At 50.8% G+C, this 16522-nt stretch overlaps 1 protein-coding gene across 4 annotated transcripts in view; it reads right to left on the bottom strand.

The window, feature by feature from the left end:
* Positions 1 to 16522, bottom strand: part of LOC141166466 (creatine kinase U-type, mitochondrial-like) — a 194037-nt gene that overhangs the window by 47385 nt on the left and 130130 nt on the right. The window lies entirely within an intron of this gene.

Raw genomic sequence — 16522 nt, 5'->3', positions numbered from 1 at the left:
AGGCTGCCGGAGCAGTGAGCAAAAGGGTCAGAGCAGGCTAGAACCGCCGGAGCGGTAAGCAAAGGAGTCAGAGCAGACTAGAACCGCCGGAGCGGTGAGCAAAGGAGTCAGAGCAGGCTAGAACCACCGGAGCGGTGAGCAAAGGAGTCAGAGCAGGCTAGGCTGAGTAGGGGGGACAGGGCTCTGTTCACACGGAACAGACAGGAAGGGAAAGGCAGAGCCAGACACCCACAGGGTACTAGCAGAGAAGTAGCGAGTGGACCACAAACTCACAAACGGGAGTACAGAGACAACAAGCAGGAGTTAGGTACGAGTTCAGACTCTGCAGAAAAAGGAAGGGAACGGACATAGAGGCAAAACAGGTAAAGGATAGGAGAGAGTTCAGACTGGAACTGAGTGTACGGAGGAGACCGACACTGCAGCGGAATACAGGAGCGGGTCTGGGAATACAGCCCCCAGAGAGGCAGGACGAACAGGCAAGGTGCGTGTTCAGACAGGACAGACAAGATACAGGAGCAGGTCTAGGTAATCGGCCCCTAGAAGGCAGGAGGAACAGGCTTGGAGCGTGTTCAGACAGGTCAGACAAGATACAGGAACGGGTCTAGGTAATCGGCCCCTAGAAGGCAGGAGGAACAGGCTAGGAGCGTGTTCAGACAGGCCTGGAAATACAGCCTCCAGGATAGGCAGACAAGAGAACACAGAACGGGACCTGGCACCTTCAGAGTGCAAGCACACACTGAATGAAACACTATGCTCAGGCAGGGATAGATGGGAGCAGCTGAGCTATATACCAGGTGACAGACAGCAATAGGCTGAGGACGCACAAGGGGTGTGACCTACAGCAGGTACAAAAAGCAGGAAGTGATCGGGCGCCGCCCTTAAGCAGCAGAAACAGACACAAACAGACAGCATGGAGGGAAGCCAGAGAGACATTCTGGACTGGAGATCAAGTGCGTGCTCTTGCACAGTGGGAGATGGACCACCATGCAAGGACGCCGCCAGGTATGTTACAGTACCCCCCCCCTTACGCCCCCTCTTCTTCAGGCCTGCCAGAATCTTCCGCAGGGAATTCGAGGACCAGTCGTTCACTTCCAGGAGATCACTTCCACTGTCCACAGGAAAAACTGATCCCATCTGGTTAGCTAGGATGCTACCTCCTATCCAGCCATCCTCAGCAACAGACGAAACGGGTGGAGTACCAGGAACAGCACACAAGGAAGTCTCTCTCCACATATTTTCAGGTGGCACCCCAGAGGGTACAGGAGACAACTGGAAGTCCTTCACCGGGTTGGAGGGGGACAGAGACTTGGGGGTAATCTCTGCTTCGAGGTACATCTTGTCAAGCTCACAGGAAGAAATAGACGGGTTATCAGGTACATAATGAGGAAAAGTCACTGTCTCTTTGTTATCTGGTGGTACCCCGGAGGATTCAGGAAATAACTGGAGGTCCTCCGCCAGGTCAGAAGAGTGCAGAGGCTCAGAGAAAACATCTGCTTCTGAGTACACTAGGTCGGACTCACTGGACGAAGCAGGCGAGGTATCGGGTACCGAGTATAGGAAAGTCTCTGTCCATTCACCACCAGGTGGCACCCCGAAGGGTTCTAGAGACAACTGGCGGTCCTCCGCCTGGTCAGAGGGGTGTAGAGACTCATGGGTAACCTCTGCTTCAGAGTACACTAGGTCGGACTCACTGGACGAAGCAAGCGAGGTATCAGATCCAGGATATAGGAAAGTCTCTGTCCATTCACCACCAGGTGGCACCCCGAAGGGTTCTGGAGACAACTGGAGGTCCTCCGCCTGGTCAGAGGGGTGTAGAGACTCATGGGTAACCTCTGCTTCAGAGTACACTAGGTCGGACTCACTGGACGAAGCAAGCGAGGTATCAGATCCAGGATATAGGAAAGTCTCTGTCCATTCACCACCAGATGGCACCCCGAAGGGTTCTGGAGACAACTGGAGGTCCTCCGCCTGGTCGGAGGGGTGTAGAGACTCGGGAGTAACCTCTGCTTCGGAGTACACTAGGTTGGACTCCGTGGACGAAGCGAGCGAGGTATCAGGTACAGAGTATAGGAGAGTCTCTGTCCTTTCGCTACCAGGTAGCACCCCGAAGGGTTCTGGAGACAACTGGAGGTCCTCCGCCTGGTCGGAGGGGTGTAGAGACTCGGGAGTAACTACCACTTTGGGGTACCCATTGTCAGGCTCACAGGACGAAGCGGACAAAGTATCGAGTACCGGGTGTAGAGAAGTCTCTCTCCATTTGTCAGCGAGTGGTATCCCGGAGGATTCAGGAGGCAACAGGGGGTCCTCCGCCAGGTAGTAGAGGTGCACAGACTCTGAGGTAACCACAGCTTTGGAGCATCCTTGGACATGCACACCGGTTAAAGTGGGTGAAGCATCTGATGCCGGGTGCAGGAAGTTCTCCTGTGTGGAGTCTGGATGGGCAGAAGTCTCTTCGGGCAGGAGAACTGGTGCACTACCCACGCACATTACCCGTTGGGGCTTCTCCAGGATACAGGGAGATGAAGCTTCAGTAGGGACTTCAAGGTTGGGGTCAGGAGGTCTCAGGGAGGACAGACCCTGGCGTGACGGCTTGCCTCTACGTCTAGCACGTCTGGACTGCCTCTTGAGGTTGGGAGAAGTATTCCGGAAAGCGTAGTCACCCTGTGAGGATTCTGGGTGGGCAGTAGTCTCATTGGGCTGGAGGACTATTGCGCTACCCACACACATTACCCATCGGGGCTGCTCCGGGATATTGGGAAGTGAAGCTTCAGCAGGAGCCTCCGGGTTAGGATCATCGAAGACCATTAGAAAGGCCATCAGGAAGGCCATTAGGTCCAGGAGGATCGGATCCTGTGTTTCAAATAGGGGGTTGATCCATTCCAAGGCATCACCCGCTAGGTAAGACATAATGAATGCCACCTTAACCCGATCGGTGGGAAAACATAGAGGGTAGAACTTGAAGTGTAGCATGCATTGCTCCACAAATGCACGACTTTGTCTTGGATCCCCATAGTAACGTAGCGGATCCGCAGGAACGAGAGCAGATAGATCCATCTGGATGGGTGCGTAATTCGCCTGGAACTCAGCTAGAGAAAAAAAAAATTATTTATTTATTTTAATGCATGTATTCGCTGGAAAACTTCTCAGAGAGCGAAGGCCGTGGGGCTCAACGGGAACCATGGCCTGAGCATGCTGTAATGCACACGCCCGGGCTGAGCGGCGTGTGCGTGTGATTGTAGTGATTCCACTGGACCGTGCCGGAGAGTGAATGCCTGGAGGGGCGTAACTAGGTATTCACCCGATCCGACCAGGGTCGCACGACGGCATACGACGCCAGTGCACCAAGGAGGAACCGAGCAGAGGGACCAGGTGCTACTCCAGGACAGACCCCGGACACGGCTGTTGACCCACACAGGGGAATACAGGAACAGACTGGGAGGCTGGCACACAGACTGGTGGGTATAGGCAGGCTCAACTGGGATGCAGGCAGGCGGGTATGCAGGCAGGGGGGTACAGGCAAGCACAGCTAGAGTGCAGACAGGGAGGCACTAGCAGGTAGGAACACAGGCGGGATAGGACCCAGTACACACTGGGACTCAGGAACAATACAGGCAGAGGGGTACAGGCAAGCACAGCTAGAGTGCAGACAGGGAGGCACTAGCAGGTAGGGACACTGGCGGGATAGGACCCAGTACACACTGGGACTCAGGAACAGAACCACAGATGTGGCGGACAAACACAGCAGAGTGAGGCCGCCCAGAGAGGTGAGCGAGAGCAGGGCAGGACGAGGTCGCCTGGAGCGGTGAGCAAGAGTAGAGCAGGACAAGGCCGCCAGGAGCGGTGAGCAAAGGGTCAGAGCTGAGCGAGACTGCCGGAGCAGTGAGCAAGAGTAAAGCAGGACGAGGCCGCCTGGAGCGGTGAGCAGGAGTGGAGCAAGACTGCCGGAGCAGTGAGAAAAAGGATAAGAGCGGAGCGAGACTGCCGGAGCAGTGAGCAAAAGGGTCAGAGCGGAGCAAGGCTGCCGGAGCAGTGAGCAAAAGGGTCAGAGCAGGCTAGAACCGCCGGAGCGGTAAGCAAAGGAGTCAGAGCAGACTAGAACCGCCGGAGCGGTGAGCAAAGGAGTCAGAGCAGGCTAGAACCACCGGAGCGGTGAGCAAAGGAGTCAGAGCAGGCTAGGCTGAGTAGGGGGGACAGGGCTCTGTTCACATGGAACAGACAGGAAGGGAAAGGCAGAGCCAGACACCCACAGGGTACTAGCAGAGAAGTAGCGAGTGGACCACAAACTCACAAACGGGAGTACAGAGACAACAAGCAGGAGTTAGGTACGAGTTCAGACTCTGCAGAAAAAGGAAGGGAACGGACATAGAGGCAAAACAGGTAAAGGATAGGAGAGAGTTCAGACTGGAACTGAGTGTACGGAGGAGACCGACACTGCAGCGGAATACAGGAGCGGGTCTGGGAATACAGCCCCCAGAGAGGCAGGACGAACAGGCAAGGTGCGTGTTCAGACAGGACAGACAAGATACAGGAGCAGGTCTAGGTAATCGGCCCCTAGAAGGCAGGAGGAACAGGCTTGGAGCGTGTTCAGACAGGTCAGACAAGATACAGGAACGGGTCTAGGTAATCGGCCCCTAGAAGGCAGGAGGAACAGGCTAGGAGCGTGTTCAGACAGGCCTGGAAATACAGCCTCCAGGATAGGCAGACAAGAGAACACAGAACGGGACCTGGCACCTTCAGAGTGCAAGCACACACTGAATGAAACACTATGGTCAGGCAGGGATAGATGGGAGCAGCTGAGCTATATACCAGGTGACAGACAGCAATAGGCTGAGGACGCACAAGGGGTGTGACCCACAGCAGGTACAAAAAGCAGGAAGTGATCGGGCGCCGCCCTTAAGCAGCAGAAACAGACACAAACAGACAGCATGGAGGGAAGCCAGAGAGACATTCTGGACTGGAGATCAAGTGCGCGCTCTTGCACAGTGGGAGATGGACCACCATGCAAGGACGCCGCCAGGTATGTTACAGCTAGCATAAGAGGCCTGGTCAGTCTGTGAGCAAGCAGGAGTTCCCCTGGCCAGGTGGAGTTGTAGGCCTCCCCATCTGTCTGCACTCTTCCTGGCTACCTTGCTGTAAGCGCGTAGAAGTAGCCCACGTCCCTGAGTGTACCGTGTAGTGCTCACCCGTATGGCTGGTGACTTGGGGCCTTCTGTTAGCCTCCGCTCCACGACGGCGGTGCTGGTCCCTTGCTTGTGACTGAGCCTCCGGGCTTCTATGGCCAGAGGACCTGAAATCCCCTGCCGGCTGGTTTCTGCTGCTGGATATATAAGTCCTCACAGCCTCGGACTCCTGTGTCCAGTTCCTATTGTCTTCTGCCAGGGCGAGCTCTGCTCAGCTTCCAGCCCCTGGTCTTTAGCTCCTAGCTCCTACAGAGCTCCTTGCTGTTACTTTCCCTTGCTCTCACTCTGACTCTGACTGTTTTCTGTTCTCTGACTCACTCAACCCCGCCCCAGATCCAGTTTATAAGGGCAGAATTCTCCCCTCCCAGGACTGGGGCAGGAGGATGTTGCATGTTTAAGGGATCCTGACCAGGAAACCTCCCACTTGCTCTCCGACGTAATATCTCTATTACTGTGGTGACCAGACCCCTGGGGTGCCACACATGGCTCTTGTAAGGGGCATGGCAGTTCCTCATAATTTTTGGAAAGCCTTCCATTCACTGCTTAGGCCAACAGTGCACAGGAGACCCAGTTGCTATAAATGGAAAAAAAGATTTAGTTAACGCCCTCTGACCTCCATGTCATTTCCAAGGGGCATTGGAGTGCCTCGAAATTTTTGGTAGGCATTGCACTCACTGTATGCCCTATAACTGTGTAGCCGAACCGCTCCTTTTGTTACAGAAACATATCCTACAAGACATATCTGGTTGACTGGCCTGATATTGATGTGAATGGTCCCTGTTCCTCCTGCTCTTTCTCCTTTGCCACTACCTCATCCATCATTTATCACCTGAAGCTTTGTTTTAACGGGAGTCATAGAACTTGGATAGTAGCAGGAAAACATCCAGCAATCCTCAGAGGAGGTAGGATATGAAACGCTGACCACCTCAGGCCTAGCCACTACTACATACATGCGCTTGCATTACAACAAAACAAAGCAGATGCTAACTTCTATCATCCTCATCATGCTCCTCACCTTGGCACTCTCAACTCCCCTGATGGAGAAGCCAGGGCCCACCGGAGGAGTCTGATAGTCCGGTGGGCTCGGCCAATGCTGCCCTAAAGCAGGCCAGGCTAAGAAAAGTGTGGGAAAGGTTACCGGGACAAATAGGGGTGGCTGGGGACCGAGTATGGACACCCGGCCACCCCCTGGAGGCTGGGGAGCAAGCGGGGACACACGGCCACCAGGCGGCTGGGGACTGAGTATGGATACCAGGCCGCCGACACAGCCATGGCGTGGTGGCCAGATTCCGCCTCCACATGCCTAAAAGGCCCAATTTAAAGTGCAAGCAAGCAAGCAGTATGGTATTGCAGCCTGGGGGTGGGTGGGTGGCAGGCTGCATACTTGTGCTTGCATTGCAACGAATGGGAGAGGTACAATTGAACACTGCCCTGGGACAAGGACTTGAATGGGGATAGTTGCAAGTCTGCAACGACAGGTGCAAGGTGGGAGGCATCTTCGCATGTACCATGAACAGGGGTTTGGCATGCACACACTACAGCGGAATAGGCTCTCCTTCCCACTAAATGCACTGGGGAGGGCACAGGTAATGTTTTGGTATACGAGCTTAAGCTTATGTATAAGGCACACCAGGACAAATAGGGGCGGCTGGGGACTGAGTATGGATACCTCGCTGCCGAAGCAGCCATGAGGTAGTGGCCAGCTTCGGCTTCCTCCAAACTAAAAGGCCCCATTTCAAGTGCAAGCTAGCAGTATGGAATTGCAGTCTGGGGGTGGGTGGGTGGCAGGCTGCACGCTTACACTTGCATTAAAAGAAAACATAGCAGATGCTAACTTCTGTCATCATCATCATGCTCCTCACCTTGGCACTCTCAACTCCACCGATGGAGAAGTCAGGGCCCACCGGAGGAGTCTGGTTCTCTGGTGGGCTCGTCTAGTGCGGCCTAAAGCAGGCCGGGCTAAGAAAAGTGTGTGGGGGGATGTTCCAAGGAGAAATAGGGGCGGCTGGGGACCGTTTATGGACACCCGGCTGCCCCCAGGCGGCTGGGGACCGTGTGTGGACACCCGGCCGCGGGGCGGCTGGGGACCGAGTATGGACACCCGGCCGCTGGGCGGCTGGGGACTGAGTATGGATTCCAGGCCGCCAACACAGCCATGACGTGGTGGCCAGATTCCGCCTCCACATGCCTAAAAGGCCCAATTTCAAGTTCAAGCAAGCAAGCAGTATAGTATTGCAGCCTGGGGGTGGGTGGGTGGCAGGCTGCATACTTGCGCTTGTATTGCAAGGAATGGGGGAGGTACAATTGAACACTGCCCTGGGACTAGAACTTGCATGGAGATAGTTGCAAGTCTGCATCTTCTGATGCGGCAAGGATCACTTATGATGGGCACACTTTTAGACAGTGACCTGGGAGTCAGAGATGCTTCCAGGGGTCTTCCCCATGCTGTTCCCATGTCTTTTCAGCACTTTATGCATGTGTCACACAGCACATGGCCAGATAAGGTTGTAAAATCTTAAAATGACATTTCCCGGTGAATGCATTTGTCATAGTTGAAAGCAATACAAAAGTGCAAAAACGCATAAAAAATGCTACTTGTGAACATAGCCAAAGGTGTGGAGGAGTATTTTTGTTTTTGGTCATTTATTTTAACTTATACACAAGTCTTTTCCCTGGAAAGGATGTTCCTTAACATATTTCACAGGAAAAAAGTTTCACTTTCGTTTTTGAACGTTTTATTGTGAGCCCGTAAAAGTGGCTTAATAGCTCTGACCACGTTGTTGACAGCCGTGACCTGGGGGTCATAAATGCTTCCTGGGGCAATCCCCATGCTGTCCCCATGTCATTTGAGCACTGTCACTATCGTTTTGGGTACTTGTTAGGCTTTTAAAAGACTGCCGGGGGTGCCACCGCAAAAATGCTCGAGTCTCCTATAGACTAACATTGGGCTCGTTGCTCGAGTCGAGCACCCGAGTATCACGGCGAGCTCGGCCCGAGCTTCGAGCACCCGAGCATTTTAGTGCTCGCTCAACACTAGTGATAACCTGTCAAACCCTACTGCACTGCACCGTTCAATATCAGGATATGAAGGGAGTGATACCAAGGTTTTATTGTCATTATAAGTGGCAAATATTGATCAGCAGGAAATATTCACCTCCGATCGCACAGCATAAATTGAACGTCGCACTAAGAGGAGTCAGTGCAGGTGGGGCACGGAGTATGGAGTGATTAACGCCTTCTTGGTAGAGCTCTCATATATTGCTCAGCTTAACAGTACAGTAATAATCTTAGATTGCTGCTGTTGATTGCTATCTTGCTAAGTTTTTTAAGTTTTTAGTAAAGAAGCATTTAGGCTGCGTTCACACATTGCGTATTTTTGCGCGCTTTTTTGCGCACGCTTTTTCAAAATACGCAATGTGCCTTGTGTCTGCCAGCAAAGTGAATGGGAAATTCACTTTGCCGTTCAGACACTGTGTGATTTTACGCAGCGCGAAAGCGCAGCTGCGTAAAGAATTGACATGTCAATTCTTTGCGCACCGCGGCCTGCGCTTTCTCACATATTGTGCCCATTATAAGCGATGGAATTACGCAGCGGTGTTCACTTCCACCGCTTTTTTACGGAGGTGCAGGAGAAACTATGGATACTCACCTAACCGATGGATGGGAGAGGCGTCCGGTCCGGTCCCGCGGCTTCCAGCATCTGCCGGTGAAGCGATCAGCTGTTAGCTAACCGGCTTGTAAATCAGCTCACCGGCCGGTCAGCTGATTTACAAGCCGGTCAGCTGACAGTCAGCTGATCGCTTCACAGCAGATGCTGGAAGCCGCGGGACCGGACCGGATGCCTCTTCCATCCATCGGATAGGTGAGTATCCATAGTTTTTTTCTTTTAATAACTTAAGCAGTGTATGTACTGCAGCCAGAAGCTGTCTGTACATACACTGCTAGGAGACACTCACACTCACACACACGACACATAGACACAGGACAGTACACACACGACACACAGACACATACATTACATTACATACATACACATACAGACACATACATTACATTACATACAGGTGTCCATGCTCGTTACACTTCATTTCTCCCGCACCTCCGTAAAAAAACGCAGGAAAAAACGCAGTGTGTGAATGGAGGTGCTTTTTTTACCTGCGCAAAAAACGCAGGTAAAAAAAGCAGGAAAATACGCGCGCGTAAAAAAACGCAGGGAAATACGCAATGTGTGAAAGCAGCCAAAAACATCAGGAAAATACGCGCGCGTAAAAAAAAGCAGCAAATACGCAATGTATGAACGCAGCCTTAGGCTGTGTTCACACGATGCGTATTTCATGCGTTTCCGCGGCGTTTTTGCAGTTGCGTAAACGCCGCGGAAACGCATGAAAAACGCATGGTAGAAGGGCAGCAATGTTCCCCAATGGAAATCCGCATGTGCTGTGCCCATGATGCGGATTTTTCCGCAGCGTTAACGCTGCGGTCAAAAATCCGCAGCATGTCAATTAATTTTGCGGAAACGCGGCGATTTCGCCGCCATTGACTTGCATTAGAACGCGCCAATTCCGCAAGACAGCATTTGTACTTGCGTAATTGGTGCGTTCTAATGTGCGGATGGTACCCGGGTGTGGAGGAGAGGAGAGTCTCATCCACACCCAGGTACCATTAAAAAAGCTGTAAAAAGAAGAATAAAATAAAAAATAAATGTATTCTTACCTTCTGTCGGCCCGCGCAGCGCTCCCGCTTGGTTCCCGGCACTTGCAGTGAGTTGTAGGACCTGCGGTGACGTCAGAGTCATGTGACGGGTCACGTGACGCTGACGTCGGCAGGTCTTTCAATTCAAAGTTGCCGGCAGCCGGGAGAACGGAGTGAGCAGGACAGCGCGGGCCATCAGAGGTAAGTATATACACTCTCTCGGGTCACACTGTATAAATCCATGCTGTTTGCATGGATTTATATAGTGTGACCTAGTTATCAAGCACTTTCCAGGTGATGCTAAAATCGCCTGGAAAGCGCTTGTCAATCTGCATGCGGAAACGCATGTGAATCTGCATGTGGATCCGCATGTATTCTGCAGGAAAAACGCATGCACAATCTGCATGCGTTTTTTCTGCCAGGGAGATGCAGAAATGATGCAGAAATTTTCTGCTTCATTTCTGCATCGTGTGCACATACCCTTAGACTGCAAGATAATCGTGATTGAGCATTGTTAAAAACCTTCATCTCACAAATATTTGCACTGTAAACAGGTGGCAAACGCTCGCTCATTGGGTAAAATGATCTTTTGTGCAACACAAAAGATCATCATCCTAGGCAAAGCATTGTCCTGTGTAAAAAGGACTTGCACTGTCGAGAACAATGGCAACCTATGTTTACTGAGTGATCTAGTGTAGATCGCCCCGTGCACATAGTTTACACACAGGCATTTAGACAACTGTCGATTGGTAAAAGTTTACCTGTGATATCATTCCACTGGTCGGTCCATTTAAATGGACCTTAAATGGTAAACATTTGACTTCTATTGTTGGATTGTTCTGTAATCAGGATACATCAACAATCTACTGTCCCTGGGTCTTGGAAGCTCTCATCGGAGAGCTATCATTATGGAAAACAATGAGTTTACTTTCTATTTGAACATGGTTGCCCCAGAAGAAAGGACCTTCAGAGGCGTTTGCTTATCCAATTATTTTTTCAAAATATTCTTCGCATATAATGGCGCTAAACATGCATGTTAATGGGGAATCATTTCATTCCGATGATAGTCACCCTATGTCCAGGGCCAGTATTAGGAGTGGAAACATATCACTTGCTCAGTGCCTTTATTTAATAGAGGCCTGAGCGTTATTGGGCACAATATGGTGATATATTTGGCCTGTATACAGCAGTCTTGGCTACTTTGCTTGTTGCCTACGGGGCAACTTCCTCTGATGTCACATCAACAGAGTGGCAGTTGGTCTTCCTGTTGACAGGGCGGGACTACTGGTGTCATGCTGATTGACAGCTGGCTCCCTGGGGGAAGCCTGCTGTGTCAAGCAGCATGACACTAGTAGTCCCGCCCTGTCAACAGGAAGAGAAACTGCTGCTGTGTTGACAGGAAGTAGCTGAATCTCTGGCAGGAGCAGTCAATGACCGGTGCCGAGCACAACAGACAGGTAGGTTGCCTCTGTTAGCAACTACATGCCTTTTTTTTGCCTTTTTTTTAAAGTCCCGGATGGATCTTTACTGAATGGATCTTTACTAGTGATGAGCGAACGTGCTCGCCACTGCTCAGTACTCGCCCAAGCATCTCACTGCTCGAGATGCTCGGTGCTCTGCGAGTATTTCCTGGTTGCTCGGGCGGGAGCTCAGGTCCCCTCCCTGCATGTTTGGCGCTCTTTAGAGAGCCAATAAATAAGCAGGGATTGCCTGCCACAGGCTGTAATGCCATAGCCATGTTGGTTGTGGCATTACAGTGATTGGCTGGCCGCACAGCGTCATTAGGTCTATATAAGACCTGGCGCCGCCATGTTCGTCACAGTCTACCCCGAAAACAGGCAGTGTAGGGGGAGATCCTGCTGAGCTAGGGAGAGATTTGCTTGTTTATTAGTTAGTGTAGGTATACCACAACATCTATAAATATATATCCATCTGAGCTAACAGTCCATCTGAGGACTAATCCAGCTGCATGTATTCAGTGGTGACAGCAGGAGATAGGCAGGCAGGCAGTGTATGTGGCAGGCTGCAGTTCATACAGCACAAGAGGCTCCATTCCAGTTCTGTCTGCTGCTGCTGTTACAGATATTTCTAGAATAGCCCCAGGTATCACGGGCCAGGGATATTTTTTTTTTATCTTAATCCTAATTATTTGCTTAAAAAGCAATCCAGAGAACAACGTTTTTCTGCACCATTTGCTTTTTGCCACTGCAGAATACAGCCAGATCCTTTTCATATTACAGCGCTAAAAATCCAGAAATTTGTAGTGAACGTGGAAAATATTGACCTCCATTTAAATTTTGTTGCAGTGTGTTAGTGAAGTTATTGACACCAGATTGCTGTGAAAAATAGTAACCTACAGGCCAGCTATTTAAAACTGTGGTTTTCCGTCACACGAATCACATATAAGTTCGCTCCAAATTCAGCCATTTCTGACCTCCATTTAAATTTTGTTGCAGTGTGTCAGTGAAGACCCCAGTCCTTGGAACGCAAACGCAAATACACAGTTAATGCCCCACAGGCCACACTTATAAATTCACACATTTCGCGAATGCTTGCGCACGAAATGTTGCCTTTTAGGCTCGTGGAGGTGGAAGCTTTCCACAACCTGATGGCGGCGGCTGTGCCTCGGTACTCAGTCCCCAGCCGCCACTTTTTCTCCCGGTGTGCCGTCCCTGTATTACACAAGCACATGTCCCACAACATTAGCCGTGCCCTCAACAATGCAGTTACTGGGAAAGTCCTCCTAACCATGGACACGTGGACAAGTGCTTGTGGGCAGGAATGGTACATCTCGCTGACGGCACACTAGGTTAACATAGTGGAAGCCGGGGCCCAGTTGGACCTTGGGACGGAACATGTCCTCCCGACGCCGAGGATTGCGGGCCCTGGGTCAATTAGGGTTGCCCCCATAGGGTTACCCCTCCTCCTCCTCAGCATCCATCTTCAAAATGACCACATCAGTCGCAAGCTGGAAGCACTGCAGCACTGCCTCGGCCAAGCGGCAACAGGCTGTGCTGAAGCTAATATGCTTAGGTGACAAACCACACAATGCTGAAGAGTTGTGGACAACTCTGAAAGAGCAGACAGATCTGTGGCTGACACCGCTGACCCTACAGCCAGGCATGTTCATGTGTGACAATGGCCAGAATCTGATGGCGGCTCTGAGGCAAGGTGAGCTCACACACGTACCATGCCTGGCCCATGTGCTTAACCTCGTGATTCAGCGGTTTCTCAAAACCTACCCTGATCTGTCTGATCTGCTTGTCAAAGTACGCCGCCTGTATGCCCATTTTAGAAAGTCAGCTACAGCTTCCGCCGCCCTTGCCGTGCATCAGCAGCATTTGCAGCTTCCGGCTCACCGACTGGTGTGTGATGTTCCCACGCATTGGAACTCTAAATTGCAGATGTTGGGAAGGATTTGTGAGCAGCAGAGGTCAGTTGTTGACTACCTGCATCAACAAGGACATCGGTATTCAGGTCAGACTCCACACATGAAACCTCAGGAGTGGACATGGATGTCAGACATCTGTACCATCCTCCAAAACTTTGAGGACTCCACCAAGATGGTGAGCGGCGATGACGCCATAATTAGCGTCACCATCCCACTTCTCGGTCTTCTGAAACGCTCTCTGCTCTCAAATAAAGAGGATGCATTGCAGGTGGAGCACGATGAGATGGAGCAAGGAACCATACAGGGTGATTACACACAGTCAAGCCTCATTTCATCCCAACGTGGATTGGGTGACAATGAGGAAGAGGAGGAGGAAGAGGAAGAACAGGAGCTAGTTTCCTGCGTTATAGACGGTACTACCTACACAACTGTCATACCGTCTTTTCAGCGTGGATGGCCTGAGGACAGGGAGGAGGATAAGGAGGAGAGCATGATCAATCCTCCTCTTGGTGAGGACATGGAAGTCTTGCCTCTTTGCAGTCTGGCACACATGGCTGAGTTTATATTACGCTGCCTTTCCAGTGACCCTCGCATTGTCCAAATTTTGGGTGACAGTCATTACTGGTTGGTGACTCTTCTAGACCCACGCTACAGGGAGAACTTTCTGTCTCTTATTCCCTTGCAGTACAGGCCTAATAAAATGGTACAGTATGAGAAGTCCCTTGTTGCGGAATTATTAAAAAAATTCCCATATGAAAACGCTGGCGGCAGAGGTCACACTTTGTTGGACAACCAAGGAGTACAGGCGAGAGAGACACAAATGCAATCCAGCAAAGGCAGGGGAACACTGTCAAAGTTCTGGGACAGTTTTATCAGACCCTCCCATCGCACAGGCCCTGAGGCACAGGGTACTCTCACAAGGAGTGCAAAGTTTCGGAAGATGGTGAGGGAGTACCTTGCCGACCGTACCAACATCCAACGTGATTCCTCTGTGCCTTATAATTATTGGGTATCCAAGCTGGACACGTGGCATGAACTGGCTCTCCAAGCCTTGGAGGTCCTGGCCTGCCTTACCGCTAGAGTTTTGTCAGAGCGGGTTTTTAGTGCCGCCAGTGGAATTATAACCGATAGGAGCATCCGCCTGTCAACTGAAAATGCTGACAGGTTGACTCTTATAAAAATGAACAAGGGTTGGATTGGGCCAGACTTCTCAAAACCACTGAATGATAGCAGTGTAGCATAAACTCAAATACAATGTCTTTTTTTGGGGAGGTCTAACTCTATTCCCATGCACCACTGTCTTCACACCCAGACATGGGTATACGCTTCCTGATTTTGTCTATTTGCTCTTGTCCTCCTCCTTCTCCGCATCCTCATCCTCCACCACCATATCACCACCATATGTACCATATCAACATATCTACGTCTCTTGCAAGGGGCATTGGAGTTCCTCCAAATTTTTGGCAGCCATTGCTTCACTGCATAGGCAAACACTATGGGAGACACACTTCCTAATAATGGGAACGTTGTTTTTAGGAGGCTCTCTGACCTCTACGTCTCTTACAAGTGGCATTGGAGTGGCTCCAAATTTTTGGCAGCCGTCGCTTCACTGCATAGGCAAACACTATGGGAGACCCACTTCCTAATGATGGAAAAATTGTGTTTAGGAGGCTCTCTGACCTATACGTCTCTTGCAAAGGGCATTGGAGTGCCTCCAAATTTTTGGCAGCCCTTGCAGTCACTGCATACGCAATAACAGTATAGGAGACCCACTTGTTAATAATGGGAACAACAAAGCATATGCTAGAATGACATTTCCCAGTGAATGCATTTGTCTTAAAAAATAACTTAAAAGAAACACAGTAGGATCTTTCTTTAGTATAAAAACTAGAGTCACCAATGTAACCTCAATGTAATCACTTTGTTCAGCTCCTGCACCTCCTCCTCCAGTTCGTCCTCCATCTCAGAAATTACCACATCAGTCACGAGCTGAAAGCACTGCAGCACTTGGCCAAGCGGCTACATGCTGTGCTGAAGATAACATGCTTAATGCTTAGGTGACAAACTGCCCACCGCTGCAGAGTTGTTGAAAGCTGTAACACAGCAACCTGATCTGTGGCTCTCACCGCTGAACATACAGCCAGTCATGGTCATGTGTGACAATGGGCGCAACCTGGTGATGGAGAAATGACAGCTGGAGTAGATACGGTTTCCCAAAAGTCAGTCCTTTCACCGAGCTAAAAAATATGGCTGTGGTGAAATACAACTCACCGACAAGCTGTGGACTGGCTCCATACCGTCCCTGGCCACATTCACTTGTCCACGTGTTTGTGGTTAGGCGGTCCTTCCCAGTAAGTGCACTGGGAAGGGCACGGGTAATGTTATGGGACCCGTGCTTTTGGAAGGTGGAGACGACAGCGGGATAAATAGCTGGGGACCGAGAATGGAAACCCAGCCGCCACCGCCATGAGGTTGGGGACAGCTTCCACCTCCACGAGCCTAAAAGGCTACATTTCAAGTGCAAGCAGCTGTCAAAAATTTGGCAGTATAGTATTGCAGCCTGTGGGTGGGTGTCTGGCAGCATACTTGCGCTTGCATTCCAAGAAATGGGGTAGGGACAACTGAACGCTGCGCTGTGACTAGGACGTGGACGGTGATTATTGCAAGTCTGCAACGACAGGAGCATGGCGGGAGGTATCTTCGCATGTGCCATTATCACTTATGATGGGCACACTTTTAGGCAGTGACCTGGGAGTCAGAGATGCTTCCAGGGGTCATGCTGTTCCCATGTCTTTTCAGCATTGTATGCATGTGTCTGATGATGTGTCACACATCACATGGCCAGATAAGGTTGTAAAATGGTAAAATTACATTTCCCAGTGAATGCATTTGTCTTGGTTGACAGCAATGCAAAAGTGCAAAAACGCATCAAAAACGCTACGTGTGAACATAGCCCAAGGTGTGGAGGAGCGTTTTTGGTTTTGGTTATTTATTTTGCTTCATTTACAAGTCATTACCCTGTGAAGGATGTTCTTTAACATATTTCCCAGGAAAATCCATTTTGGTTTCGTTTTTGTATGTTTTATTGTGAGTCTGTAAAAGTGGTGTAATACCTCTGACAACGTTGTTGACAACAGTGACCTGGGAGTCAGAAATGCTTCCAGGGGTCTTCCCCATGCTGTTCCCATGTCATTTGAGCACTGTTCCCATTGATTTGGGCAATTTTTAGGCCCTCTGCCGACCACCGGGGGGAGCCGCC

This window comes from Phyllobates terribilis, unplaced genomic scaffold (assembly GCF_046119375.1).
Source record: "Phyllobates terribilis strain yellow unplaced genomic scaffold, ASM4611937v1 Scaffold_11__3_contigs__length_659146591, whole genome shotgun sequence".
Classification (NCBI taxonomy): Eukaryota; Metazoa; Chordata; class Amphibia; order Anura; family Dendrobatidae; genus Phyllobates; species Phyllobates terribilis.
The sequence above is the reverse complement of the archived record's forward strand: the minus strand, read 5'-3'. Positions and strand labels throughout refer to the sequence as shown.